The sequence below is a fragment of the Diabrotica undecimpunctata genome, chromosome 10, assembly GCF_040954645.1.
Source record: "Diabrotica undecimpunctata isolate CICGRU chromosome 10, icDiaUnde3, whole genome shotgun sequence".
NCBI lineage: Eukaryota > Metazoa > Arthropoda > Insecta > Coleoptera > Chrysomelidae > Diabrotica > Diabrotica undecimpunctata.
Window position 1 is genome coordinate 39,380,664 of NC_092812.1, and position 12,944 is coordinate 39,393,607.

At 34.0% G+C, this 12,944-nt stretch overlaps 1 protein-coding gene across 2 annotated transcripts in view; it reads left to right on the forward strand.

The window, feature by feature from the left end:
- Nucleotides 1-12,944, forward strand: part of LOC140452233 (plasma membrane calcium-transporting ATPase 2-like) — a 417,554-nt gene that overhangs the window by 91,406 nt on the left and 313,204 nt on the right. Inside the window, exon 1 of one of the 2 annotated variants that reach the window (XM_072546367.1) lies at nt 9,042-9,485. The exons of the other annotated variant lie outside the window; for it this stretch is intronic. The gene's annotated coding sequence lies outside the window, so the exon portion shown is untranslated. Of the gene's footprint in view, nt 1-9,041; nt 9,486-12,944 lie in introns of those variants that run through there. 2 annotated transcript variants of the gene reach the window in all.

Sequence of the window (12,944 nt, forward strand, 5' to 3'; positions counted from 1 at the left end):
TGCAGGTTCCTTATCGTAAAAACTAACAAACTTTTAAGTGGCACGAGGAAGAAAATCACAGATATTGAATTAAAAAACTAATATGTTTAGGTCATAATTAACACCCAGTAGCCATGAGGGCACCAGTAGCCCTTATGCTAAACTTTTAAAAATATAATAAATACTCCTCTATGGATGCGTAAAATGGTATAAAGGAGAGAATTTTTTTTCCAAAAAAAAATTCAATTTTCAAGAAAAGTTCCACAGGAAACCACACAGTCACTTCCAATTATTAAGGATGTCTCTTCCAAATCGACCAGAATTTTTGCTCAATACTTACCAAATGTAAAAAAATTGCTTATAAAAGTACTCTAATTGTGAGATCTTTGTACAAGCCATTGAAAGACAAAGTACCAAACTCAGATAAAAGTGATGTATACAAACTTAGTTGTTTAGGCTGTAAAGGTTCTTATATAGGTCACACCTCCCAAAAAGTTTCCAGACGTTTGACTCTTCACAAGAGTGACATAAGGTTACACCCTGATACATGCCCTTTAGCCACACATGCTAACTCATTAGGGCTTCTTCTTCTTCATGTGCCTTGTCCATTCCGAACGTTGGCAATCAACATGGCTATTCTGACTTTGTTTACGGCAGATCTGAATAGTTCGGCAGATGACAATCCGAACCATTGCCGCAAGTTTTGGAGCCACGAGTGTCTTCTCCTCCCTGGACCCCTTCTGCTGTCTATTTTCCCTTGAACGATCAGTTGTAGTACTCTATATTTATTATGTCTCATAACGTGACCCAAGTATTCCAACTTTCTTTTCTTTATACTTATTCCTACCTCTCTCTCTTTACCTATCCGGCGTAGTACCTCTTCGTTGGTCACGTGCTCAGTCCAGGATATACGTAATATACGTCGGTAAGCCCACATTTCGAAGGCCTCTACTTTTTTCATCAATGTTGCGGTCATTGTCCACGCCTCCATTCCATATAACAAAACCGGGAGTACATAACATTTCAGAAGTCGAATTTTGAGAGGTAGGGTGAGGCTTTTAGAGGTGAAAATTTCCTTCATGCTAGTGAACGATGCTCTTGTCTTTTCTACTCTTATACGTATTTCCTTCGCTTGATCCCAATTTGAGTTAACTGTTGTTCCCAAGTAGATGTACGAATCCACGTGTTCAATTCTTTCATTGTCTAATATCAGTTGCTGTGGTGGTTGTTGGGTTTTGCTTACTAACATCCATTTGGTTTTTGTGATATTTAGTCTGAGTCCGTATTGTGCACTTGTTTTTTGTATCTTACTCATTAGGCAACTCAGTTCCTCCATGCTACTTGCTAGAATCACAGTGTCATCAGCATACCTTATGTTATTAATTATTTCTTCATTTATCTTTATGCCTTCTGTGCTTTCCTCCAGCGCTGTCTTAAATACTTCTTCTGAGTATATATTAAAGACAATAGGAGACAAGATACAGCCCTGTCGTACCCCTTTCTTGATCTCAATTTTATTGGTCAATGTAGATCCTACTTTCACTTTAGCTGTTTGGCCCCAATAGAGACTCGCTATTGTTCGAATGTCTCTGTAGTCGACTCCGATCTTATGGAGAACTGCAATTATCTTTTCGTGCTTTACGTTATCGAATGCTTTTGCGTAGTCTATAAAGCATATGTACACGTCTTTGTTCATATCTCTGCAGCGCTGGATGAGTACCTGTAGACTAAAAAGTGCTTCTCTTGTCCCAAGAGAATTCCGAAACCCAAACTGCGAATCTCCAATGTTATCCTCGCATTTTTTGCTTATTCTGTTGTAAATAACCTTGGTGTATGCCTTCGAAATGTGGTTAATTAGACTTATCATCCGATGTTGATCACAAGACTTTGCTTTTGGTTTTTTCGGTATGGCAACAAAAGTTGACTCTAGCCAGTCTTCAGGAAACTCCCCACTGTTATAAATATTGTTAAAGAGTCTGACGAGTGAGTCTAGAAATTGACTGTTTGTGTCGCACAGCATTTTCAATACTTCCCCGTATACGTTATCGTTGCCTGGTCTTTTGTTCTTTTTAAGACCCTTTATAGCATTCTCCACTTCTGATTTTAGAATAGAAGGGCCAGTATCATCATTGCTCAGTGTATACCCACTAGGACGGTCATCATTAAACAGTTGTTCCACATAAGTTTCCCAGATTCTAACTATTTTGTCGGGGTCTAGTTGTAGATTTCCATTATCATCGCATAGCCCTTTCGATAAAATATTGTAGCTTTTCTTTGTTGTGAGTACCTTTTCGCACTGTTCGATTTCTTCGCATCTCTCCGAGAACCATTTCTCTTTAGTTTTTCTTATCTCAGCTCTAATTCGTCTATGGGTTTCGCGGTATTTGGCAGTATCTTTAGTTTTATATATCCGTCTCTCTTCCATCATGTCAAGGATTTCTGCAGTCATCCAGTCTTTCTTTTTTCTCTTATCAGGTAGTAAAAACTTAGTGCTTGAAGTCCTAATCTCTTCTTTAATTTCACTCCACTTTTCCAGCGGTTCATTGTTATTTTTAAGGATTTTTGATATTTCGGTATTTAAATTCTCCTGCATCTGTTGTTTAATATTATTGTTCTCATTAGGGCACTCTTTCGATTTTCCGAATGTAAAAATCATATTCACAGAGAGCAATTATTCAAAAAGATTGTTTCTCGAGATAGCTTTCATTTTTCAAGAGAAAGATACCATTAATAAAAAGACAGATACCAACAATTTGAGCATTTTATACTCATTATTGTTAACTTTAGATCACTTTAGATGCTAACAAATCTACTAATAAAGGCAATTCATCGTCAACAATATAAGTTTCATTATATAAGAGATATATAATATCTCTTCTACTTCATAAAATAAGTCTTTTTGCCTTTTCTTTTTCAGAAAATTCAGTGTCTATCAGGTATACTATTACCTTTAATAGTGTTATCATTTTAAGATCTACCGTTCTGTCGTTTAAAGTTGGTACTAATGAATTCACAACCAATTGTTTTGTTTCTGATAAGAGTAATAATAACCAAAAAATTTTATATTATGACTACATGTTCTGTAATTATTTTATAACATAATTTATATATATATATATATATATACATATATATATACATATATATATATATATATATATATATATATATTTCCGCGGTTAGTACAATTAAACCTAGAGCTAAGATTAATACTATTACAAGAATTAATATTAAACTCAACAGTCTTCAGGGCTGAACCACGTTGATTATCCTTGCAATATATATATATATATATATATATATATATATATATATATATATATATATATATATATATATATATGCCATAAAGTCTTTAAAGAACAAAAAATCAGGGGGACCAGGAGGAATCGTTAATAAACTAATTAAGTTCGGAACGGACAAACTACACAGAATTATACACGAAATGTTCAGTAACGCTATAAACCTGAACGAAATACCAGATGAATGGTCCAAAGCATATATAACCTCGATACATAAAAAGGGAGATAAGAAGAAATGCGGGAACTACAGAGGCATCAGTGTGATAGCATTTATGGGCAGGTTATATGGAAAAATACTGAAAGAAAAACTGGAAAAATCTATCCTCCGATTCAGGCGGGGTTCACGGCAGGAAGATCTTGCATATACCACATATATACACTCCAACAATTAATTGAAAAAAAATTACAAAAAAATAGACCAGTACACATGGCATTCATAGATTTAAAAAAGGCATATGACACGGAAAACAACAATGGAACACGATGAAGGAAATCGGAATAACTCAGAGGTTAATAGAAGCCGTAAAAAACCTCTACAACAACAACAAGGTAAGAGTTAAAACCGGCAATAAATACTCCAACGAATTTAAGACCACCAAAGGCTTATTGCACAGGGATGCTCTACATGTCCGACACTGTTCAAGATATTCCTCGAACAAATATTAAAACCATGGATAAGGAAATGTGAAGGGATGGGAATACCAATCCGGGACAACTTCCTGTACACATTAAGCTTTGCAGATGACCAAGTGGTAACGGCATAAGATGAAGAAGATGTGTGCTATATGCTCCGAAAATTAGAAAAGGAATACATAAAAAATGGACTGGAAATAAATCTAGAAAAGTCCGAATATTTAACAACAGAGCAAGAACCAGTGAGAAACTTGGAAATGGACGATAATAGGGAAATTAACGGCATTGACAAATTCAAATATTTAGGATTCATACTCTCAAAAAATGGAACCACCGAGCAAGAGATAACCAGCAGATTAGCACAGACAAGAACACGTATTAAACAAATAAACGGGGTACTATGGGATAGACAGATTACCAGAAATAAAAAGAGGAGAATTTATAACACCTTGGTACGCAGTATAATGACCTATGGAGCAGAGAATTGGGTAATAAATAAACGAAACAGGTCCAAAATCCCAGACATGTGAGAAGAACAGATCATACAAGGTGGATAGCTAAGATTTCGGATTGGAGCCCAATAGGAAGGAGGAAAAGAGGTAGACCCCGAAGATCATGGAGGGATGAAGTGGACGAGGCCATGGAAAGACGAGACCTTAGAGATGGAGAATGGCAGAACAGAAAGGACTAGAGACGTTGGCTGAAAGAAGGAAGGCGGCGACAGCCATATATATATATATATATATATATATATATATATATATATATATATAAAGTGTAATATCATACCCTTATTCATGTGAAGAGATAGCAGAAGGCAGTGAATACTGTAGAATCCCTGAATATATATATATATATATATATATATATATATATATATATATATATATACGTTTTTTGCACCACGTTTACTCTAAATAATAATCTGCATCCACAGAGATATCGTACAGTGCGTATAGAAGAAATTCTTGCTAATGTAGAGCATAGCATAGAGGAAGACCCGAATCAGACTATCCGTCATCGTGCAGAGCAGTTGGATATATGTCCATCCACTTTATGGAAGATTTTGCTTAAAGATCTTGGTTTGCATGCTTACAAAATTCAACTCGTGCAAGAATTGAAGCTACACGATCACCTAGTAATCGTGTATATCCTGTGAATGGGCCCAAAACGAGATTGACGTTGATCGTGATTTTCATAAGCGAATTTTGTTTCGATGAAGCTCACTTTTGGTTAAATGGCTATGTCAACAAACAATACCGCCATATTCTGGCGATGACCATGGCTATAGAGCCATGATTACTGACTTCTTCATTTCACAATTAAACAACCATGATGTGCAGGAGCTGTGGTTTCAACAAGACGGCGCAACATGTAACATAGCTCGTGCGACAATTGAAAGAAACGTATTGAAAGAAACGTTTGGTAACAGAATAGTTTCACGTTTCGGACACGTGAATTAGCCTTCAAGATCGTGCGAGTTAACGCCGTCAGACTATTTTCTGTGGGGATATGTGAAGTCGCTAGTCTAGGGGAGAGGTGGGTACAGTGACACAGAAAAATTTGAATTTCTGTCATCGCTAGACCATTAATAGGATTTTACTTGCAAATATCAATTTGGACGTGTTATTGTGTTGCAAATACATCATGAATGACTACATTGCTATAAATTAAGAAAACAAATAGATTTAAATAAAAGTCTGAAACTTTGCATTGTGTCAGTGTTCCCTGGTATGAAGGGTACACTGACACAAAGACATTTTTCAACTGTAATATGTAAGTATTATTATTTAGGACTAATTAAACAATAAAAACGTATTTTTATTATTGATCTATAGAAAAATATTATAAATGCTTGTTGTTTTCTATGAAATCAAGTCCGTTTTAACATTAGGAAAAAAGTGTCGACCCCTGCTAATTTTTGGATGGTCCAAAATTTTTATAATCTGGTTGTTGAATATAACACCAATGTCTGTGACACATGGAAACACAAAGCATGTGACATTTTTTGAATTTTTACGTAAAAAACTGACTTCCATCGTACCAATGGTGTTTATCACCACAACTTTCCCAATATAATATTTTTCGATTTCTTTATTGGAATGGGCTTCATATTTGAGTCTCACTAATAAGAAATCATTGATCTTAATGTCGCAAATTTTGGCTGGATCTAATGTCAAATCACATAGGTCTTCATCATCACTATCTGAAAATATTTCACTTCCCTCTGACGTGTCAGAATTATGGAGACTATAAGTTTTACCATCTTCGTCTTCCGACTCAATAACATCATCATTGTTTTTAATGTCTTCTGAGATTATGCTTCTTTTAACTGTTTTCGCTTTTTTGGCTCTATTACTTTCAATTTCGTTTTTCTCTGGAGTGTCAGTAGCAATCATAGTCTTGCCTTTTTTTCTTCTAGTTTTAACCGAAATTGTCAGACTTTTTTTTGGATATTCACGAATAGCTGATGGACTTACAAATGTCAATTTTCTTCCACTTGTGGATGAAAGTGACAATTTCTGTAATGGAGTTACGTCCTGGTTCTTGATAGAGTTATCTGTGGTACCTCCTGTCGAGGTAGATGGTTTTGGATCAATATTTGGTGAATTAACTAATGGTCGTTCTGTAACTTGGCTTGCGAAATAATCATCATCATTAAATACGTGACGGTCAAAGGGAAATATTCCAGTTTTTTTAAAAGCTGCCGATATATTTACAGGTGTCATAGATCTGGGGTAAGCGAGTCCCACAAATGATGCTACATGGTAGATTGTCACAGGTGTGCCCGGATTAGCTTTTTCCCACGAACTTAAAGCATCGTTGTAAAATATATGAAACGGTTTTAGCAGACCCACATCTAATGGTTGCAACCGATGGGTGCAATGAGGAGGCACAGTCAAAACAGTGACCCCATTATCTTTGCACAGAATGATAGCTTCAAGAGATATATGGCTCTCATGGTTGTCCATGATTAATAGTGAAGGGTTAGCTTTTGAACTACAAGTATGTTTAATGAAATGTTTTAAAACTTCAATAAAACATTCTGTGTTCATCCAACCTGCTTTCGTAGCCAAGCCTAACGTCCCACATGGCGCCCCTGCCAACATATGGCTTTTAAAATGGACTCTCGGAAATACCATTACGGGTGGGATTGCACTTCCATTTGCACTTACAATGCAGCATGTGGTAACAAGTGTACCACTTTCACTGCTTTGAATTTTAGACACTTGTCTAGTGCCTTTTTTGGCTAGCACCTTTGTCGAATTGTTTTGAACTGTCAAAGTTCCGGTTTCGTCTAAATTGTAAATTCTGAATCCATTTGAAAAATTTGGATGTCGCTGCAAAACTATTTCCAACTTATTAAAAAATAAGTTTACATTTTCTTTATTGAATCCTGCTGCTCTTGCTAGACTACATCCCTCTGGAGTTCTTAAGGATATTGTACGATGTCTATGGCGAAATCCTTTATACCAGTCGACTGAAGCTTTTTTTTCCTCCTCCCAATTTTTTGGAATTTTTAATTTATTTGCTTTCGCTAAGTCATATGAAAGTTTACGACAATCGGTAATTGTTAAACTGTAAAACATTTTTGAACACGTTATGATATAATCAACGAGAGCTTCCTCTAGTTCCAAAGAAAATATTTGGTTTATTTTATAGTTAGGAGCCATTCGGCATTCGGGATCATCTCTGTATTTCTTTACGTATCTGCTTACGGTTTTAAAGCTTAAGTTTTTCTCTCTAGCAGCTTGACGAATTGATATACCACTGATAACTAGATTGACTGCGTTCCTCATAGAATCTTCATTGAATCTACCCACTGTCTTATCCGTTTTCTTCTGACGTACCATCTGTAATGTAAATTCATAATTAACAAAAGCTTCTTAGACCCTAATATGATTTTCCAGCACTCATTTGCTGTCAAGTTTTTATGAAATTCACAAGAAGGGTACAGTGACACATCGTGTCACTGTTCCCTATCAATATTCATGTCACTGTACACACAATGATGTTTTATACAAAAATTTGTAAATTTTTTGTTAATCTACAAAGATTTTAAAGAAATTTTATTGCTATTACTTACATTTTATACCACTTTTTTACGACCCAGAACACAATCCAATAATTCAGGTTTGTTTCCTCGTAGTAAACAACTAAAAACACCCTTGACAAAATACTTCTGCACTAACAAAACACAAACATGCGATTTTCTCCAAACACAACAGATTCTGTCAACTTTTTATAAGACAAGTAGTATTCTCATTATACCAACTGTAAAATTCCACAATATCACCAACTTGCTAACATATTTTCTACTAGGATTTTAAATGTGTCACTGTTCCCGCCTCTCCCCTTCGCCGATAAGCCTAACACGATTGACCGCTTGGAGAACAACATTCGCCACGTTATTGGAAAAAGTAATCGAAAAATGGACATCTAGATTAGGCCATATGCCATGAGGTGGTCATATGCCAAAAATCATATTTAAAATATAAGGCCAAAAGATGATCTCATGAATAAAGTCAATTTCATACTAATTTAAAAAAAATCATCTTTGCTTTATTCCATTTCAAAGTTCTATACCTCTAAAAAAACACCCTATTCATAAATCTCAAATGTTGCAGTTTTATTAGGTTATGTAAGTCTTCTTCTGCATGAATAACTAGTTATCCGCATGAAAAACTTAAGACGTGTTTGAATGAAAAATATCTCGGAGAAAATAGATGGATACAGACTTGGAATCGAAATATATCGCACGTTTTATCTCAATATAGTAGTAATAGCGATTTTGTACAAATTGAAAATAATTTTATAATCACGAGCTAATCAATTTTCAACTATCATTTTATTTTTAAAATATTCTTGCCTCACTCATCGATGTAGTATTTGTTAACTCTTTGAGTATGTCAACTCCGACGCCGTTAATCGTCAGAGTATAAAATAGATATGCGATGGCCTTTGCGACAGATTCGAGTGGGAGTGTCCAGTCTAGACTGCAGAGGAGTCCGATAGACCGGCAACTTTTCAAGTTTTGGTTTGGCACCGACATTTGTATCGTCATGAATATCGACCAACAAAAATTTGGCAAATCATTTAGACGAAATTCGCCGGGTATAGAACAGTGCGTGAATATATCTCTTGTAATTCTGTATAATCGCATCGGTTCGTAAAATGAGATTTTGGCGCCGCGACGGTATTTTGTGATTTACTGACGGCTACGATAAAGTGGCTGTGTGACCATCGTATGGATTTCATACTTTCTTAGTACAGTGACATTAGACGCTCACTTGATATTAATACTAAATATCCCAATAAAACCTTATTTTTTTCTTCGCTATTATATCAAACAAAAACTGTCCTAACTATAAAGCGTCAAAACTTAATTAATCTAGTGCAGTATTTCTTAAAATATCCGTGCGTAAACCCTTGCAAAATTGTGTGTTGGCAAGTTGAAGTGGATGCCAAAAAAAATTTATTCGCTTTGTGTTAAGTCATCTCACAACTGTAGGAGTATGTTCTAAAAAGTGTGATATGTCACGTGTCTATAGGACTATTTAACAGATAAAGGTAAGAAATATTTAATTTAACTAAGAAGAAATTTCAATAGCATTTGGAAAAATTTTTTCAGAACTCTCTTTTTTGATAAATTTGTTTTATATGTAACTATATTATTTCTACTTATTCGTTATTATTATTTATACGCAAATATCTTTTAAGACATGTGGTTAGAACTATATCCCTTTTATTAATGTCTTTTTGTCTCTTGTAATTAACTTAATTTTTCTTATTTTTTCTTCATATTTCCAAAATTTTATTGCAACTTTTTTTCTTGGACGTTCTCTCATTTTCAATCATTATTCCTAGCTCAACGATTTCGTAATTTAATATTTTCTTGCATATCTGGTCTCATTTAGCTTTTCAGTTGTGTATCTTCATGTAATTCTCTTTAAGTTTCAAAAATATGAAAATCTCAATTGTCATTGCTGTGATTTATTAATTTTTACTCATTTGACTGTTATATTCAATTAATATACAGCCTGTTTCACATAGACCACACCTTAGACTTATCCCGATAGATAATCGAATTTGAAATCTGAAAATATGGACTTTTGCATAATTGGCTGATCTAGACATCTAAAATATTTACAGCTCGCCATCACTTTCGGTCAAACCGTATATCTGAAACTATTATCTTTTTAAAATGAAAAATAACCACAATTTTAATTGAAAATACATTTGTTTTAATGTTTTTATTTCCATTCGGAAATCGTTCTCAGAATACAAATTGTAGTAAATATGTTAGAGGTATATATATATATATATATATATATATATATATATATATATATATATATATTAGTTACCTACAGTTATGCGAAAGTGCAAATTTTCATATTTCAAATCCAATTATTTTCACAGATAAGTCTAGTGTGATCTACGTGAAAACCACGTGTAATTTTTTAATGCAGCGGTTCAAAAAATTTCCTTTTTGAATTATATCTCTCTTAAAAAATATTTACTACATAAACCTAAAACTTGAGTAAGCTGTTAGTCGATTGGAACTTAATTTAAAATTCATAAAATTATCTCCAACTAAAATAAAATAGACATAAATGTAGTTTATCCAGAATGTAATTCTCTAATTTTTTATTAAGCCACAAAGAGAAAAATTATTTCGTAACTTTTGTTATAAAACGCTAAACGTAGGGCGAAGCACTCCAGCATGAACTCCAACGCAACATTTTATGTCTAGAAAATAAAACACAACCTGTCTGTGCATTTAATGTAGAAATTATATGAGGAAAAAGCATCTTAAATATGATTTTAAATCGATGGTAAAATCGCTTTTTAAATAAAGGAAAATTTATACAAAAATTAATGTCTTCTGTCATTTAACATAGCGTTACAATAAATCAGTATTGAGCAAACTAATGAGTGAACTGTAATTTGGGCGTAAATCATGCGACATCGAACACTGGAGAAAAATTCTGCTTTTGTCCAAAGACCTGGTTTTTATCAACCATGCAAGTTTATTGGTGAATGAACAATAAATAACAATAAACAACAACATTCAAATATTTTTATATAATTAAGCAAATTTCAAGAATTTTTCATTCTTTTTAGTAAGTTTTACACAAGGTTTCTAGTGCATTTCTTAAATCATTTGGTAGTTCACTATCTGCTCTTTTGTCATCAAATACAGGAAAGTCTATAATATAATATGTAATCATTATTAACTGGTCAAGAATCGACAGTTACAAAAATAAAAAGCGATAAAGCAGCTGGAATAGATGGTATAACAGTGGACCTGCTTAAATACGCCGGCAATAAAACCTGGAAAATCTTAGCAGGCATAAGGCCTAAGATTGAAATAAGATTCATAATTAATCATTCAGATTAAGTATTCATAAGAAAGGTAGCAAAGAGGATATCAAAAACTACAGACCTTCTACAAATCATATACAAGATATTCACAAAGATCATAAATAACAAATTAACAAATGCATTAGATGCTGCACAGCCGAAAGAGCAAGCTGACTTCAGAAGTGAATTCAGTACCATGGATCACATTAATTCACTTCGAGAAGTAATGAGTAGAGCTAAAGAATATGAAATACCGCTAACATTAACCTTCATAGATTTCGAGAAGGCTTTCGATTCTTTATATTACAAGGCAGTAATAGAAGCTTTGACCAACCATTAACAAACCGCCATACAAACTTTAGCAAATATATACAGACAAGCAAAAGCTAAGGTAAAAGTTTATGAAAACCCTCCAGAATTTTCCACTACCAGAGGCATCCAATACAAGACAAGAAGACGCAATATCACCAAAGCTCTTCACTACAACTGTTGCCTATGACATCGTTCTGATTGCTAATATTTCTGCAGAACTACAAGAACTTGTAAGCGACCTAAATGGAGCTAGCAATGAAGTTGGCCTAAAAATGAACTTGACAAAACCAAAAACCATGTACAACGAGCTAGTGGATGTCCAAGATGTAATAATAAACAACACTGCATTTGAGACAGTAGACGAGTATGTATACCGGAAACAATTAATACATACATCTGGCTCCTTACTTCCAGAAATCAACAGAATAATGAAACTGGCTTGGGCATCTTTTGGTAGAAATGTAGTTATATTAAAATCGAAGATTCCAATCCACCTTAAGAAAAAACATTCGATCAGTGTATACTACCAATCATGACATAGGGCTGCGAAGCTTGGACACTAAAGAAAGAGATAATATCGAAACTTAAAGACACTCAAATGTCAATGGAGCGATGCATGCTAGGTATAACAAAGAGAGATCGAAAAAGAATAGAATGAATCAGACAGAAAACCAAGGCTACTGATGTAATGCATAGACTTAAATCTCTAAAATGGCAGTGGGCGGGACATTTAGCGCGAAGAACTGACAAGTGGTCCACTAGAATTACGCTGTGGTATCCAAGAGGCGTCAAGAGACTAAGACGACGTCCAAATTAAAGATGGGTCTATGACATAAGGAAATCAGCCGTTACAACATGGCACAGAACAGCGAATTTTAGACAATCATGAGCAGAAATGAGAATGACTATGTAAGGGAGGCTGTACCATAATCGGTAGAATATGCTGAAAATGATGATGATGATGAATTAGCTGATAAAAGAATAAAAGGTAGGAGTTTTAGTAAGATTACCTAGTAATACGCTGATATTTACCTAACCTTATAATATATTTGAAGAATAAGACTTTGTTTAAATTTTTATATGTGCAAAAAAGTTACTATATTAAATTTAAAAAAATCTTTAAATTTTAATTGATCAATAATCATTATCAATATTGATCACAAATCAAATAATCAACCTAAACACTAACAATATATATCTCCATCATATCAATCAATTATAGTCCAATAACTGAGGGTTCGAAAAATCATAATTTATTAATGAGGGGTTATTCTTGTCGTTAATATTTTTATAGGGATGAAAAGTGTAGTTAGTAATTAGTAAAATGAAACAGAAAACTATTACTTTGAT